At 33.6% G+C, this 18,354-nt stretch overlaps 1 long non-coding RNA gene across 1 annotated transcript in view; it reads right to left on the reverse strand.

Annotated features, from left to right (window-relative positions):
• Positions 1-3,278: 3,278 nt before the first annotated feature.
• LOC124367482 overlaps positions 3,279-18,354 on the reverse strand; it is a 29,277-nt gene continuing 14,201 nt past the window's right edge. Inside the window, exon 2 of the long non-coding RNA XR_006922904.1 lies at positions 3,279-3,659. This is a non-coding gene — a long non-coding RNA (uncharacterized LOC124367482). The remainder of the gene's footprint in view (positions 3,660-18,354) is intronic.

Below are 18,354 nucleotides of genomic sequence, written 5' to 3' on the forward strand. Positions count from 1 at the left end.
TGTAACACTGACCTCAAAACATAATCATTTAACGTGTACAATTCGTAGAAACAACATCGGGTTTTGTTGTTTATTAATTTATAACTTAAAAAGGACTCACTCCTTTATGAGAATATGCTGGGGAAGAGGGCAGACATGAAGGAAAGATGCAGCTATGCAAACACTCGTGGAAAATAACAGACAGAAGTCGTTGAAGATAGGGAACTGTAAAAATAATTGCAGATAAAGTATCGGCAGATAGACGTAAATAAAAGGTGTTATCAATGATAGATAAGGGACAGTTAATAGATAACCTTGTACAGCCCTAGGGCCTTTTGCTCTCTTCAATCGCTGGATAAACAATTTATGAATCTAATTTTATCTGCTTGTTGTCTATTTCAAAGTCGTGTATTTACGATCTTCCAATTCTAGAAAACTGCGCAATAATTCTACTAGTTAGGCCCATACTACTAGTTAATGAAATAATCAATAAATTATTAATGAATGATTAAACCAATTAATTTAATTAAGTAATCACTAATTATAACTCATAAACACAAATTTACTCTGTGTTTTAAGCTGTCCATTAAGATTGAATTTACGCCCTATCAAACCATGTGTATGTAACTTTAGTTACAATTTTCACATTAAGAACTGATTGATACCTTCTATCGTTCGTAGTCTATTATCGTGTATGGAATATATACCTGATTCAGAAAATTAATTACCATTGTAATAAGTAATCAAATGAAACAATCAGTCATTGTTTGAATCATTACTAGTATTGCACAGTTTAAAAGATATATTTGGACTTCCTTTCGCAATTTCCATGCATAGAATGTGTATGGATTACTCACTCTGTTCAGTTATATTTGTACGTTTATGGCTCTTACCGTAATGGTCATATTGCTGGCTCGGGAAGTAGCTCCCTGCAGTGAAACATACGAAGCAACCCACTGCGTAATGAACGCCAAATAATAAATTGTGCATGGCGAAATGACAATATTGACTGCCTTAGCATTATACGTTTGAAACCGCGTTAACCTTAGTTCTAGTATTTTCTATATTCGTCCATTTAATATAATTTATTCCTTACATTATTTTCTAGTTACAGCGTGAAATGAACAGTAATAGTGCGGGAGGTTAAAGGAGTTCAAAATAATTATTTGTTTTATGAAACATGTAACTTATATAGTCAATTACGTTCCTATCTACCTACAATGAAGTAATTAAACTTTCATCATTGGATTTTTTGTCAAATAATAGTTTGGTAGGAATACTCATTAGATTACACATTTTTTCCCATTTACTCCACCATTAAATTCAAGTTAACTTAATATTGTATATTAATATTATATTCTTTGGACATCACCTCTATCCGTAACCTTTTAATAGAACAATGTACATTCTTCTTTTATTGTGTGTTTTTTTGTTGACACTAGTAGAAGGAATGTCGCCACGATCCCCAACTCTCCTTGTGGTGACAAAATGCCCGACAACACAAACCAATCCTGACCTGTTTGGCCGATGGAGGTGAGGATACAGTGCAGTTATAAACAAGGAGGTTTGTAAGGCGGCCAGGACCCTTCGATAGGATCTCCCCTCTGGTGGAAGACAAAGAGCGAACGAGAGGGAGTAAGGCGCAGCTGCCATCGAGGGGTGTCAAGGAGTTAAGCAGCAGAAGATCCGGGGTGGACTCACTGCGGGGTCGCTACTGTTGCGCAATTTAATGGACACTTTGGTAAATACGAGGTAGCTGAAAAGGCTGAACAAAAGTTCCCTGTGCGACATAGCTGGGAAGGGCTGATCGGCGAAGCGAAAAGATCCATTTGGGATTTTAAAACTGGGGCACAGCTTCTATTATGGAGATCAGCCGCTTTCTTCAGCTGCCTAATACGTTTATTTAATCAGGACAAGGGCTTTTGAAATTACCTCACTGGGTTTTATATAATAGCCGAGCCTTTTAGTATGTTTTCAATTCTTAGGAGATATACTCTATTACAACTCTAGTACAACTCTATTTGATTGAATTCCTCAGACTGTAAAATGTGATTTTTCTAATTGTTATCCTATGTATTTCCAAACAATGTGAGTAAAACACAACACAAAATATGACAACAATATGAGTATGGTGTTTACTGATCATATTGATAAACGTTTTCCAAATATTATCCACGGGTCAAACATAAAAATACCTCAGAATAGTAAACATAACTGGACGCTTCAGTCGTAATACAGCGTAGTAATTTTTGTGCTTTTCCGTTTCCGTTAAAGGTGTTTTTCTGGAATTTTAATATTTATCAAATATTGATTATAGGAGAAAAAGGTTTAATTTTAGAATATAACATTCCTTCGTTGGAGGAAGATTCATTGAACGACATCTGCTGCACTTTTGGCTTTGACCTTGAAGGTTGCAGATTGGTTATTTGGCTGTCAATTTTGGGCTCGCTCCACATATGCCTCAGTGCCAAACTGCCAAAGCTAATTTAGACGATCGCTACACCAAAGGAACAATTCAGTCCGTCCAAGACCTTTTATTTTGACGCGCACCCTCGTGCGGCTCGTGATCTTTGACGTCCGACCTACTTGTGTCCTCTATCCTTGGAGTAAAAATAGAAACAGTAGTCATACCATGATATAGACCATCGGACTACAAGGGTGTTTTCCGCAAGTCTAATTATACTCTATCCTTGCTTGTTATAAGTGAAAGTCATGATAAAGCTGATATCTTATCATCAAAAACACTGCATACTTACGTCTAGTACCTAAATATATCTGTGAATATTATATGTTACTTCTGTTCATGTTTAGTCATTTAAAAGAAGTTTACCTATTAAATTTGTAAAAGAATTATACTTTTATATTGTATTAATAAGTTAAGCCATCTATTTAGGTATGATGATAATAGAGAATGGCAATAAGTAGTATTTCTGTTTTCAATAATGACAAAAAACATGAGTACTTGAACAAATTGTAGATTTACGTTATGAGTTTGATATTTATGCAGTTGCTAATAATAAACACCATTCAGTGAGTTTGAAAAATCCTTTGCAATGATACTTTAGAATTCATGAATCTTTTGCGGAAATGAGGATTCTTATTTACTTTCCTAGAATTCTTTAGATCTTCTTAACACTTACGTGATATTTTTTAATATTTCTTACTTAAACTTTACCTGAATAATAATAAATGTCTTTGCTATTACTAATACGTAAATGCTTGTTAGATGACATCTGTCGTTTATAGACTAATTTTCTCACAAAATATTCAACATAAGGGAAATAATTGGTCACAAACGATTAATTTTATCTATTGTTTTTTTGGTTCGGATATAGAAGCTCAGTAGTAACGTGTGCAACTTTCAGGCATGAAGCGGTCATCACGGAGACACTGCGCAGTAGTGTTTGGGCGGGGAGAGGGAGAAGCATGAACTGGCGATCTGAAGGACGAACAGAGAAAGTGTTCTGGGCGAGAATAAGATTTTGGTATTCCCCACCAGTAGAAAATTACCGTCACGGTTGAGGCGTTGGTGGGCAGCGGGGGTGTCCTGTCCCGACCCCGATCCGGGAAGAATCTGGGTCAGGGGCCGGAGGGTGCGTCACAGGTCTCTCTAGGATGTGGCTATGACTAGGTGATGAGTTGTAGGCGTCACGTTACTGGAATCCGACGTAGATCTTGGTCTGGATATAAAATTGATAGTTTGATCATTACAAAATCTTCATTAAAAAGAAATTCTGTTTTGAAATCCTGTCATTTTAACAAACTTATCTATTTAACAAGAATTCTAAAATGTGTTTTACTTTTATCACATACTTATCGATGGTGAATATTGCAATATTTTATTGCACCCTTGAGCTTTATACACATTAATACCTCATGAAATATAAAAAAGTATCAACCTACAAATATTATATCCATTGATATCTACTTTCTTAATTTGAGGGTGCTCAACCCTTTGTGAATACAAAACCAAATTTCAACTTCATAAGGTAGTTGAAGGTATTATTAGTGATTGCTTTATGATTTAGGGTAGATATAATTTTGAATTAGTATAATAGATCTAATATTAAATTCAGGTCGATTTACTGTCAAAAGGCTTCCAAGCGTTCCAAAAGTCATTATACATTACGAACATTTTAGGTGTGGTTTTAGTTCATATCAGAAACATGTACGTGATTAAACCAAATTTTCAAAAATATAAATTCTTCTCATATTAGCTCCAAATTTTGATAGGCAATGAAACAACAGCTGTGTCAGATCCAAAGTAACTGTTTCTCAACATTTACAATAGTTTTCTCTTTCAAGCTGACGAAAGTGTAGATAGTATATGATCGGTCCACGTACTAGTCTCCCAGGGTTGGATATTTACTACCTGAAAGATGCAACAGTTCAATGTCCTGATGGGCATTTGCTGATAGTTGTCAAAACAAGTGCGATAGTTTTCGGATTCCCGCAATTCCCAAACCCAAACGGATGCCCAGAAGGCTGGAGACAATTCGATGCTCCTCGACACTGAAGTTCCGCCTCTCCCAATTTCCCTGCCAAGGTGCCAGAAATATGACAGTGAAAGTAGGCCTATTAGCGCCTAACAATAGCCCGGTGTTGTCGGCTAAAGCTGGCTTCACTTTCAAATTTAGCCCCTCCACCCATCAGAGGTCACTGCAGGCACAGTAATAGAGTTATTAGAGGTAATGTATTCCGTGTTGATGTACTGAAGGCGTTGTTTTTATTCATGACTTTTCTGTTCCATTTTGTGCTAGTAATTCTTCAAACATTTCACATTTTAAATTTCGTTCCTGACCACTTTATTATGAATAACAAAAATTGTTTAGACAAGGATGTTGATTTTGCTCCACATCACATTCCGTTCAGTGCAGCTTTCAAAATCTGACGCTAATTATTGTGACTGTGGGATTTAGATTATTTTAAGAGGGGTCTGTAATTGGGAATGATAAAGTCTTTCCGATCATTCAAACCAGTTTTCACAAAAGTCCCACCGCTCTCCGATCGTCTGTTAATCCAATGCAGTATAGTTAATATAGTATTCGCAAATAAGAACTGGGGCTGAGCCCAGTAGTGTTCAGCCAACACATACACAAGTGCAGAGGATTAGGGCTGGCTGCATTTGTAATTTATCCTAAAATGAGTAATAAATATATTATAAATAGAAAAATTATGCAAAACAACGTATATTAGGCTGAAATTGTCACAGATCATTGCTTAGTCATGAGTCTAAGACGTCACCTGGTACGGAGAACGACAGGTACCGGAGCTGGCCCCAACCCTCTGCGCTCATGAATGTGGCGGTCCGTGCGTACGAGGCGACTACCTGACCCTTCTGCCGCAATCTCTATTTGATAATACTATTGTAGATGTCATTCAATAATAATAAGTCAAAACAGAATTTATATACGTGAACACCATGATAAGTCTAGTTAAACAGATAATTAATTGGTTAGAGCAAATCTAGGGTCTTTATTGGCACTCAAATGCCTCTCTGGTTGTAAACACTTGTAGATAACGGGTTAAACTAAAATGTGCGCGTGCGGCCGCTGCACGTACTAGTTATAGCTACAAATTATATCAAATTCAAATCTTTTATTACCAGGACATTACAAAAAGTGTATAGTAATAGTCATAGTTTTTCTACAATGAGCAAGCACTACACACCAAGACCGCAGTCAAACATATAGTATTTTCAGTCGTATCGCATTAATTCACACCAATTTCCTCATAATCCTGTGACTTACAATTCGGTAGATATCGCTGCCTCTTGTCTCATATGAGTGTATGCCTCGGCCACGTGTCATAGCACATTTAGACATACAAAACAAGGTTGTCTCCAAAATGTAGGGACAAGTCAGAGTCAGTTGCAGTTTCTTAAAAGCTTCCTTGCATGTTTCTTTGCACCTTAACTGTGCGAAATTATACGATGCGGTTGATTCTACAATTTGAATGCTCTGAAGAACTGGTAGTTTGCGCTGGCTCCTCACAGCACCAAACCGTAGGTGAGGTATCTGAATGGGGGAGTATCTGAACAAACGTATTTAATGTGATAGTTCCAAGTCAATCCCCGATCCAGGCATATTCCGAAGAATTTTGAACAGTCGCCTTCCCCTAGAAAAGAGTCATCCAACAGAACGGATGGCCCGTCATTGGAGTTTCCTGATCGCAACGCTTTTGCGTTCAAAAAAAATTTGAACAAAAAAAGAAATTTGATTTTGAAGAATTCTCTTTGAGATTGAGGCTATTGAAGTGGTGGACACAATTGTGGGTGTCGATAAAAATTTGCTGTTCCAGAGTAGATTTTGATTTTTGGTGAAACAAAGTGTCGTGTCATCGGCGTACTGCACAAGTCTTCCGTGTATTAGTGTACTTTTAGTAGTCAGATTATGAACCAGATCGTCCAAGATGATCTGACGTCAGAAAAATTGGACGATCTGGGAAATGATATTAGGTCGGGAAAGGTACCGATCAGAAATTATTACCGTGTTAATTATAATGTCTAGCGATATGTAGAAATAAAATCAGTGTACTCACATCTGCTTAAATACAATGTTATCTTTGATAATACATCTTAAGTATATATATACAATGTAACGTATGAATTTATAACATATCAACCGAAACCGGATTTGTGGAATTTTTTTAGAGTAGGTACGGAAAGTAAAATTGCATTCAGGTCAGGTTAAGTGTTCGCCTCTTATTAAACTAAGGCAGACGCAGTTACAGGGATCTGTATGAGATAAAAAATAAAACCATAACGAATATTGTTTGTGAACTAGGAAAACATATTTTTGCGAGTTGATATTATTTGCTGCTATATATGTACGACATGTGCACACCGACAGACTGAAAAAACGAAGTAACTTTACGGTAAAGAATCAAACCCTTATTCCTTTTTAAATCTTATTAAATTTTCATTTAATCTTTTGGTAGTGTCGGTGTTATTTCAAAATCAGAGAAACAAATTGCTATTGAACACTACCGCATTTTATACGCAATTTAGGCTATATTTACCATGTTCAGTTAGATTCCTTTAACTACCCCCAAAACCGGTATAGGAAGTTAGGCAAGTATATTACTCGTGTTGAGTGTTGATCTGGTATTATGTGATAGACACTGTTGCCAGAGATGTTTTTCGTTCGTCACCATGGCCGCTACTGATGGCCGCAGGCATTAGTGTCAGCTCAATATAACACTATGAACTATGTTTCGATAAGATAACAGTTTGAAACTAGAAACTCTGTCTAATCTTGTTCAATCATATAGTCTGTTTTCTTGGATTATATTTCTATTTCAGTAGTTAAATTAGCATTAATAATCATGTTTAACTAAGGGGAGAAGACAACGGATATATTTTACCATTTTCTGAGCGATTCTATAAATAGTCGACGAAGCGAGAGTCAAATTGCATTTTGTACGATCTTTCAAAAAACCTAAATAGGAAATGCCCTCGAGAAGGAAAGTTGATTTGAATAAGTTCGGTAACGGGTCTGAATAGGCGGGGGAAAAAATGTTAAAAATAACGAACTAATAAATTTTCAGAGGTTTTAATTTTTGACTTGGCATCTTAAAAACCAATCGTCTTATACGTATATAATAGTTATTACAGCGTAGGTAAAGAAACTAAAGATATATTAACCTGCTATTCTCACGCTTCGATCCTCAAAACGATGATCAATTCCTTCTTACATGAAATTCCTTTATCGATTTCACGATATGTTAGGAAAATTGACTTATGTCAGACTGCAAGTTATATGGCCTTAAATCATCCACTAAACAAAACTTAGAAATACAGTAAATTTTGAGAAGTTAGAGATTTCACAGGTTAAGTGTAAGAAAGGGCCATGCGGCTCTAAAATTGCCTGTATAAATAAAGAATTTTTCATTTCACTCATATACTCACCCAAGTAATAAAGCAAATTATTATCTAACTTTGTACATTAATAAGAATAGATTTTCACTATTTGTAAATAAATCTGAATGGTAAATTCAACTAAGCTAATATGACAAAATGTGGCGTTTATAAATTTAATATTGTACAAATAATGTTTGTTTTGCATTTATTTAAGTTTGACTAAAAGAATTTATGACGTCATATAATGAACCTTCCTTGTATAAGACGTTATTTGATTAATATTTTTGAACTTCACAGTGTCTATATTGATAATAGAACTTGTATAACTTGTGTTAATAACAATATAAAATACAAATCATAGTCAATAATATTAAATATTAATTTTTAAATGAAATTGATTTAAAAATAATGTTCTATACTACACCTATAATTTGTAAATATTGAATAGTTATATTTGTACGAGTTCTGCGAGCAAAATAATTTATAACCTTTCATGTGCATTATATATATATATATATATATATATATATATATATATATATATATATATATATATATATATATATATAGTTGGGGAAGTGCATAATTCAGTTTACTTGTTATCTTTCTGCTTGAACCTTTTTTTTGTTAAATTTTCACCTATTCAGATTCCAAGTGCTCACACAGTGATAGTAAATATTATTTTAAAGTGTATTAGATTATGTTTTCTGAAATTTCATGGTCGACTTATTTCATTTATTACCTGTAATTTGCTCCTCATACTTTTATTTTAAACAATAGTCTGTATTTTAAACACTTCACTTATTTACTTTAAACTTAATTTAATCTCAAAGCTGGGTTTTAGTGTGGTTTGTGTAATATGTACAAAAATTCATCAAAACTTTGTTTCATCTTGAATATGATTGCTTTCTATATAAAGCCGAACTCGGTCACACACGTCCACCGTGGGAAAGATAAACCGAGAATGTATTTGTATGGATTCACTCAGGTTAGGGAAGGTTGTCTGTGGTCGTGGCAACGTAAAACTACTTACATCTGCTTTAGTAGTACATTACAGAGTATTAGCTGTAGATAATATTTGTATTCAATACAAATATTCCCTTCCTCCTTCATTAAGCTTATTTTATCAATTCAGAGCTAAAATTTAATTTATTCGTATGATCTATATTTAAGGTTACGTACGTTTGTGTTTTTAGTTTAAAATTGACAGCTACTAGACAATTCTGCATTGATAAAATATTTTTCTCGTAAAGACATAACCGTAAAAATGTACAAATATGTTTTATATATTTTTTAAATCTGTGGCTGTTTAAAATAACGATGTCAACGTTCACAATAACAAACAATAAGAAAATAATTGGGTTTGTATTAAATCACTTCATAAAAGTGAAAATTTCTAAACCCAAATAATTATTAGGTAAGCTATTAAAATACCATTGCATTCAACAAAAGTTGTCTTGCTTTACATTTATTTGTGATGCGAAGTTGCTGGAACACTTGCACAATTAGTACCTAAAAGTAGATGTAGAATTGTATACTTCAAAAATGTAAGGAACTGTTTTAGCCGGAAGAAATTCGAGATACAAAAGAAATTGTATAACAAAATGTTTAGGAAATGTTATAAGCATTCCAAAACAGTTTGTTTTCTATAGGTTCTTAAAAACCAGTTCTTTTTGAAAGAATAGTTCTTAAGGGATTTTCATGTAATAAATATATCGAAAACAGTTTGACATACCACAACATTATTTATTACAATTTTACTTTGCAATTCTAGAACGCTTTTAGTTTTGTTTTTTTTTTTTTTTTTTTTTTTTTGTTCATAAATATCAGAATTGTACATTTAAATATCTGGCCATATTGAAGTACGAAACTGGCCAATGAACTTAGCCATAGCTATAGATAATATCAATGTTTTACCAAGTTTTATCTTGTTTGGCCTCGTTATAAAAATATAAAACTCACACACACAACTATATTCTGTTATTCTGTTCTGTGTGTGTTTCCAGGTTAAGTGTTAGAGAGGGCTTCTTAGCCCTAACTTCGCCTGGTAAAATAAGACATTCTTTACTTTTACTTTTTTTATATTCTAATTTGAGATTCCTACGACACTTTCGGATCCATTCAACATTCAAATGTAAATACTGTCTAGAATACCATAAATAGATCTAAAACTTCATGTGGTAAATACTCCTATGACTTTTCGGATCCATTCAACATTCAAATGTAAATACTGTCTAGAATACCATAAATAGATCTAAAACTTCATGTGGTAAATACTCCTATGACTTTTCGGATCCATTCAACATTCAAATGTAAATACTGTCTAGAATACCATAAATAGATCTAAAACTTCATGTGGTAAATACTCCTATGACTTTTCGGATCCATTCAAATGTAAATACTGTCTAGAATACCATAAATATATCTAAAACTTCATGTGGTAAATACTCCTATGACTTTTCGGATCCATTCAACATTCAAATGTAAATACTGTCCAGAATACCATAAATATATCTAAAACTTCATGTGGTAAATACTCCTATGACTTTTCGGATCCATTCAACATTCAAATGTAAATACTGTCTAGAATACCATAAATAGATCTAAAACTTCATGTGGTAAATACTCCTATGACTTTTCGGACTTATTAAACTAACGAAATTATATACATAACAAAGATTGTTTTAACATTTCTAAATTCTTTAAAGTAGTAACAATATTTTATGTTAAACAATTCTTAAATAAACAATTATTTTACTAAACATTAATATTCGTTCTATAAATAAAGCGTGAACATGAAGTCTGAAAAATCTCTACAGTTTATTACGCTTAAAAACCTTATAAAAGAAATAAAATAATGACTGTGATAAACTTCCAGAACATGTTAAATACATTTTTATATATTCTTCGTTTAATTGAGAAAGGATTTTTCAAATCATCAAATAAACTGTAGCACATACATTTTAGGGGCTATATATGAATTTTATTTGAAACATGTTGTAAGCAAAGTTAAAAAAAAACAACAACGATCAGAAAATTTTTATTAAATTTTCCAAAAGTTTTGGAATAAATATACTTTTTTCGCCATAGTAAATAATAAAATTTCGTTAAATTTTAAATAAAGTAAAAATGCCTTATTTCACCATTCGAAGTTAGGTTTTTATAATAACATAAAAACTGGTTGACAATGTTCCAGTTAAAGAGAGTTAGTCATTACTCTAATAGTTCTTTTCTGGAAGATTAAAATGTCTTCAATTCCCCGCGAGCCCTGTCTACAAGCACTGCGATGTTTACCGAGAATATCCGACTCTCACTCCATCATCATATTTCTGGCTTATCACAGCTAAGGAATATGTTTACTGCTAATCCAGCTTCTGAAGCAAGATATGTCATATTTATGACTGCAGTAAAGTATAAACTGTATCAACAAATAACAAAGATTATTCGATTATACATTAGGGTATTTTGGACATACTGACACTTCAACTAATTAAATAATATTTATGATTTTTTCTATCCCTTTTCATTTAAAACTATTGTCTCAACAAAATAGTAAAGTGGCAGCCACACGACACAAAAGTGATACATCAATCAGTAAAGTGTATTACTGTAATTCACAAAATCCAGAAAGCCTTCGTCAAGCACTGAACGTTCTGCAAGTTCCGCGAATCACATTGACGTCAAGTCACAACAAACTTCCAATTACTTGCTCTTGGGCTATTTGCATTAATTAAATTTGGAGAAACCCAGTCTTAACAGTATGCGGAGATAAGGAAAAGTTAACAAACCTAGGTGACCTTTATCTTGTATGCTACTTTCTTCAAAGAACAAATAGGTCATTGAAGGAGTAGGGGATATGACGTTCGTTTCTAACTATTTAGATATATGAATAATACATACAGGTATAGTCATAAAGGAAGAGGCCATTGAGTTTTTCTCTTGAAAGAAAAGTTGTATTTCGTTAAAAATGGAGAAAACATTCACAATAATTCTTTAAAATCTGTTTGAGTAAAAAAAGCACAACTACGCGTTTTTCTGAGAGCTGTAGGTCTGATAAGGCTAGACACACACTTCGTTTGTACACCACGCACTATGTACATCTTGTGCTTGGTATTCATCTCTTCTAGTGTCCCCGCCGTCGTAACTTAGGCTTATCGCCTGTAATCCCCCGTGTCCCTGTGGCTTTGGCGCCCTATAAATCATAGTTGGGAATCAGATTTATCACAATTGTTCGTTACACACGTGTCCCACATGCTTTTGTTGGAGCTTTAGAACACAAACCAACAGGGGACACAAACTAATCCGAATGTATGTATATTATATCCTATATTATATTTCAACTAATACCATTAATTTAAAATACCGTGTTGTCAAGTATTCTACATCTTTAATAATTGAATATTTATCTTTATTAAATATTTAATTGCTAAGAAACTTTTTCTATCGAGTTTTTCCAGCTGTTTTAAAGACATTTGATAGTTTTGTCTCTAGCGTTGTTTGTATATCATTCACTTGCAAGTCGAGTGACAACATGGGATAAATTCCAATCAGTAACTGTGAAATAATAAGCGTAATATTAAAACTATTTTATTTACTTTTAATGCTTTTTAATATTTTAAATATCAGAACACCTTTAATGGGATAAAATGCCAACAATATAGATCGTACTGGCATGTAATCTTCATTTCAATATTTCTTTATCTACTTTGAAATTATTTACAAATTCTCTTTATTTACAATCTCCTCCTTATTTAATACGTCATTGTGAATATCTCTCTCTCTTATTTACTAAAAGTCTATTTCGAAATTCGTTGTTCCATAATCTTCTTGTTGTTTTTTTCTTATGTAGATTTTATATTCTTGTGTTTTATATATTCATTGGAAATCGAAAAACTTTTAAGGGATAAATTTCACTTAAGTGTCACGTATTTTTTTATTATTAGACTTATACCACACCTAAACCCATCTTCTTTATTACAGAGGAATTTGTGTTAATGTAACACACATTTCTTTATTTCTACTGGTCATATTCAAATTTAAAAGAGTTTCCTACGTTTTATAAGATAGATCATATAAAGACTTTATCAATGATATTAGTTTAGGAGGAAAAATAAAGAACGTATCCGTGATATAATATGTTAAAATAAAGTGTCTTGGAAAAGAAAATGTCATGACATTTTGATGGCATTCTACAAAATTCCATTTTAATAAAAGGTAACCTGTGGTTTTTCAAGATTTAGCCTATACAGTATAAGTTTAAATAAATATTTTTTTCTTATTTCAGAAGACTAACATCCAAGACCCATTGATAGGATAGTAACAAAAACGTCTATTTAAATGTTAAGTTCCAAACCAATATGGTTACAATATAATAATCAAAGATTATATATGCTCTTTCCATATGCTCTTGCAGTCTAAATGATATAATAAGGAAAAATGTCCATGTAATTATTATTAAGCTGTAGAAATTTATTCCCGGAGTCAAATTGCATAGTAATTGGATTCATCGTTACATTAGAAGCCAGCAGGAAATACTGGATCTACTATGGATCTGCGTTAAAAACATCAAAATGAAGCATGTTACACTGATACTTTATAACTATTTATTACCTCTATAAATCTAACTACAAGGCTACAGAGAGGTTTTATTCCCTCCCTGAAGTCTATTTGTATATACGTCATAGATTGGACCTCCCTACTAGGTAGGCCGCTAACTTTGTTACTTTACTTCCTTCAAACCTGGGGTTGGAGGACGAGATATATTTAGAATTGTTTCAAATCAAATCAGCTATTTTTTATTGCGGCGACAATATTTACATTGTACGGCAAATGTCATGGGTTTTTTTAATTTCTGACATTCAAAACAATACACACTCACACATACAATTTTTCAGTCACGCCCTTTTCATTCATCGCCAATGCAATCCACTTAGTACAGCGGAGTCAGTCTTCTAATTGGGCGGTCTCCCAGTTGAATACCAAAACCTCACCTACATTATAGAATGCTTGTGATATCAAGAAGCGTTTAAGGCGAGTCTTTAACGCCTTAGGCATTGGAGCATCTTTAATTGAATTGAGAAGTCTGTTGAGGAAATGAACATCCGCCTGCGAGGGCAGGCGTTCATAAACCACCATTCTGTCTCCCAGTTCGGTAGTTAGCTCTCCCACGTGTCTCATACATGTGTATGTCTCGGCCTCTGGTAAAGGCACATACAAAACAAAGTTGTTTCCAAAATGGAGAGGCACGACAGAGTCAACACCTGCAATTTCTTGAAAGCTTCCCTGCACGACCCTAATTTGATTTTGGCAATTATTTGAATAGCTTTTTTTGGAGTCTGAATGCTCTTTGCTACTATGTGTTTGTACAAGCTCCCCAAAGGACCACTCCGTGAGCCAGATGAGGGTAAATCAGTCCATAATACGCTGTAATCAGTACCTGACTCGGGCAGTATTCAGCGAAAGATCTCTGAACAAAACTTCCTGAGAAGATTTTGGCTTATTGTAGTAAAGTACAAGTAGTCGTATCACATCCATAAAATATTTACACCAGCAAGGAAAATCCTTGTCATTGACCTAAAATCGATATCCTAGCTCCAACCACCGTATTGAATACCAACTAGCAAATCTTCTTCGGAATGATTAAACCTCGGATGCTCAGGCTGCTCTGTCGTAGGTTACCGACCCCGTGCGATAAAGGGCTAGAAGGGCGAACTGGAGACCCGCGACGCAACTCATGCACGTGGTACCGTGACTGTCGAGCGCTGTTTGTCTGTGTACCCAGTCTACGCGTGTTTACGCACAGTAGCTGCTACCTACTCCATCATCATTCAAGTAGTATTTCAGGCTTATCCTATCTAAATCCGGCGACTCCGGAGAAAGCGATACGACTCGCCCACCTCGCTGCTCGCTCGCTCGCACTCGCACGTACGCACCCGCCAAATTTCACTTTTTGTCTCTCCTTTCACTGTTTTCAAAATACCTTCTCCTGCGCGTATCCTGTTGTTTGGTAGGACTACGCACCGAGTAGAGATCAATACACTAAACTTGTATTTAAAATGTTATTTGCATCTCACTTGCTAAATATTATGTCCCAGTAACACAAACTATAACAAATATGAAGCTGTAGCATTTCGCTACTTGCCTTAATATTGCTAATGTTTGCCGCTTGGGTTCATAGTTGCCTGTCAAGCCAAAAATAGATTCTTGTATTTTTCAGCTTTTCAGTTATTTTTTACAATAATTATTACAAACAATGTTTAGTAATCCAATGATAATTAATTTTTCATCCCCATTTACGAGAATCGACTTCAGGTCAAAGACTTGTTCGAGTTAATCCGTATACACACTATATTCTAGAACAGGATCTAACGTTCTATTTAACTGATAAAAACACCAACTTCTTTATTTTTATTCACGTCAATCAGTACTTAGCGTATTTGTCTATTGAATATCTAATAAAGCTTGTGTGTAGTGCCTATCTCTTCACTTTCTTAAGAGTAGGCTAATTGTAGCTTACATAACGGCATCTTGACGTAGTACGTAACCAATAACGTGAGGAGTAACATTATCCGCGATCAGACCCTCTGGGATTTTAATATATCAGTCAGCATTTTTAATTAGTTTCAAACCAGCTTTAAGTAAGGTCGTTTGGGTCTTATTTTAAACTTGATGATGTAGGAGTAAGGTAAATGTTTATCTTACTCAGATATTTAATTTTTTTAAAGGCTAAAACAAAAAAAGTGATTCAATACCTCGTCATCTATTTTGTACATGTCTCTACACTTTCTAAATTAAAACCGTACAGTTTTGAGAAGTAATATCGAAACAACAAAATTCAAATAGTTTTCAATATACAGAAGTTTATAAATGTTTGTACTATGCCTGGAATCTTTCTATTAACATATTATAAAGGTTCTGAATTTTATTAGTTGAATTAATTCATTGTAATTAGTACCCTTTCCTCTTCACAGTCTATGTATGGCCATGGAGGATATTTGCCAATTAGCTTGATCACTGCAATATTTGAATATTGTAATTGTATAGTAATAATAAAATAATTTCAATTTACATTGTTTTAGTATGGCGTCCGAATATGTCAATTTGTACAGTTTTTTCATTGTTTCACGATAAAAACCATTACTTTAAATGCTGTAAATTGTAAACTTATAAATTCTTAAAAAATTTTCTGTTCATTGGCTTAACTAGTTCTAGACATATTAATTTGCTTATCAATTGAACACCCTGTATATATATATATATATATATATATATATATATATATATATATATACATATATATATATATATATATATATATATTATATATATATATATCTGATACTAACAGACCTTAAATATATCTTTCTTTTGACAGAGCCGGAAGTGATATTCCTAAGGTGTTAGCAGTCAGTAAGTACTATTTAGGTGGTCTTGTGGCGGCTAAGTAAAATAGTTTTTCTTATAGTTAATAACCGTGAGAATTTCACGGTTAATTCAGTTTATATAGGTATGTATCCATCCGGATATAACATTTCGCCAGTGTCGGGTGACAGAAATGACGGTGTACCACTTCAGTTCCCGAAGCAGTAAACGTTGTGCAACACTTTATTAAAACCGCACGTTATGTCATGGAAGCACACTTGCGATGGTGTTTTGGATTATATAACAACAATGTTACTCTGACCTGATAACTCGGTTGGCGCTTACTGTAAATCAGAATTAGAAGATAAGGTCACCCTGACTGATAAGCGGAAAAAGTGACCCATGGCCTCTTATCAGTGATTGAATATCACGGAGCTGACGAAGCTAACAGCTTACAGATAACGGTAACCAGGCAGATGATTTTCATAAGATCACACGATGTTCTGGGAAAGGTTTTGACTTGATGGAAGACTGGATAAGACTCCCCATTTAGATATAATTAGTTCTCACTCAATGTTCATTTGTTTTTAAATTATATTTATTGCATGTATAAAACTGAATATAGTCATATAATAAAAGGCTAAGGTTGATTAGAATCTTGCAAGAAAGTGGATAGAGAGTGGGAGAGGGAAAACAATAATGTGTATTGCTTTTAAATTATTTACATAAATCAGTATTCTGTTCGTGATGAAAGGCCGAGAGACTCAAATCTAGAACATTTCACGTTTTTTGCAGTGACGTAATATAAATATTTACTAGAATTTTGAATTGTATCATTCAATTTCTTTCAATCATTAGATATGTTTTGAAATAACTTTTTGGGGTTGTATATTTATGATCAAAGGTTCTTTTAAAACAGACTGCCATCTATTAGATAATAAATTTGACTGTACCTTCTATGTAAAGCTTTAAATTGTCATTTTACGCGTGTGTCGATTGTTATATTTCAATTTCCCGTATGTCCAACCCCATCCGACGAACAATAAACGACATGCAGCTATCCCAAAACTCATGCGTCTGGGCATCTAAGTTTCAGCTCAACTGGACTTCTTCCGTAACATTAGCCACGTCTTCAGGAGGCAGGTCTGTTTCATCCTCCACGACACTTTGAATCAAAAGATATAACAGTAATTGTTACATATAGTTGTTTTTCTTTAAGGTCTAGTCCATTTATAATTCTCTGCTGCTATTCTATTGTTATTTATCTTACCTTGTTACACCACTTGTTTACCGATTTTTTCAAGCCATTGTTATTATTATTATATGGTTTTCGCTTTTGCTGCTATGGTTATGGGTGTACAATACCGTATTTTGTTACTATTGTTATTTATCATCGTTGTTGTTGAATTTAGGTTTATAATTTATTATCATCTAGTTGGTGTAAGCCTAATAATGTTTTATTTTATTTTTCATTGTACTGTTACTTGCCTCAAACATAAAATTTGGAATATATTATGAAATGGAGATTACCGTAATTATGTAACTAATGTCAGAAATTCCGTAAAATACATTTGTTATAAGTGAAATAAACAAATGAAACCTTTGTTTTAAGACATACGCTGCTTTAGTTATGACTATCTGCTAACTTTTTCGGTTTGAAGGCCGCTAAAAACAACAGACATACTGAAATCCGCCACTGTAGAACGCAAACATATAGTAGAGCACGACAAAAATAATAATATCATACTGTTATCCAAGGAGAACTAGGATTAGTAAATGGTACAAAAATAAAATAACATTAAGATAGCATTAGATTATTAAATGGCAGCCTCTGGTGAAAAATTGATAAACTGTTTGAAAAAGTCATATTTATCGCTGATTCGTAGCCAACAACAATACAACTCTCCCGCTCTGCTCACTCACCCTCATGAGGATATGTGCATCACTGGCTCAGTTATAGATAAATCTCTTTCTGCTGATGATGGCTCACGACAGCAGGGTCGAAAATCCCGAAATATTAAACGAATTTTAAATTGTATTACAAATCTGTACGCGTTGTGAACTGGAAATCATAAAAGATAGTAAAAACTAATATTAATTTGTATGTAACCACATATTTTACAGTACATTATGAACCCTTCTATATACTATAG

The sequence above is a fragment of the Homalodisca vitripennis genome, chromosome 1 (assembly GCF_021130785.1).
Source record: "Homalodisca vitripennis isolate AUS2020 chromosome 1, UT_GWSS_2.1, whole genome shotgun sequence".
NCBI classification, from domain to species: domain Eukaryota; kingdom Metazoa; phylum Arthropoda; class Insecta; order Hemiptera; family Cicadellidae; genus Homalodisca; species Homalodisca vitripennis.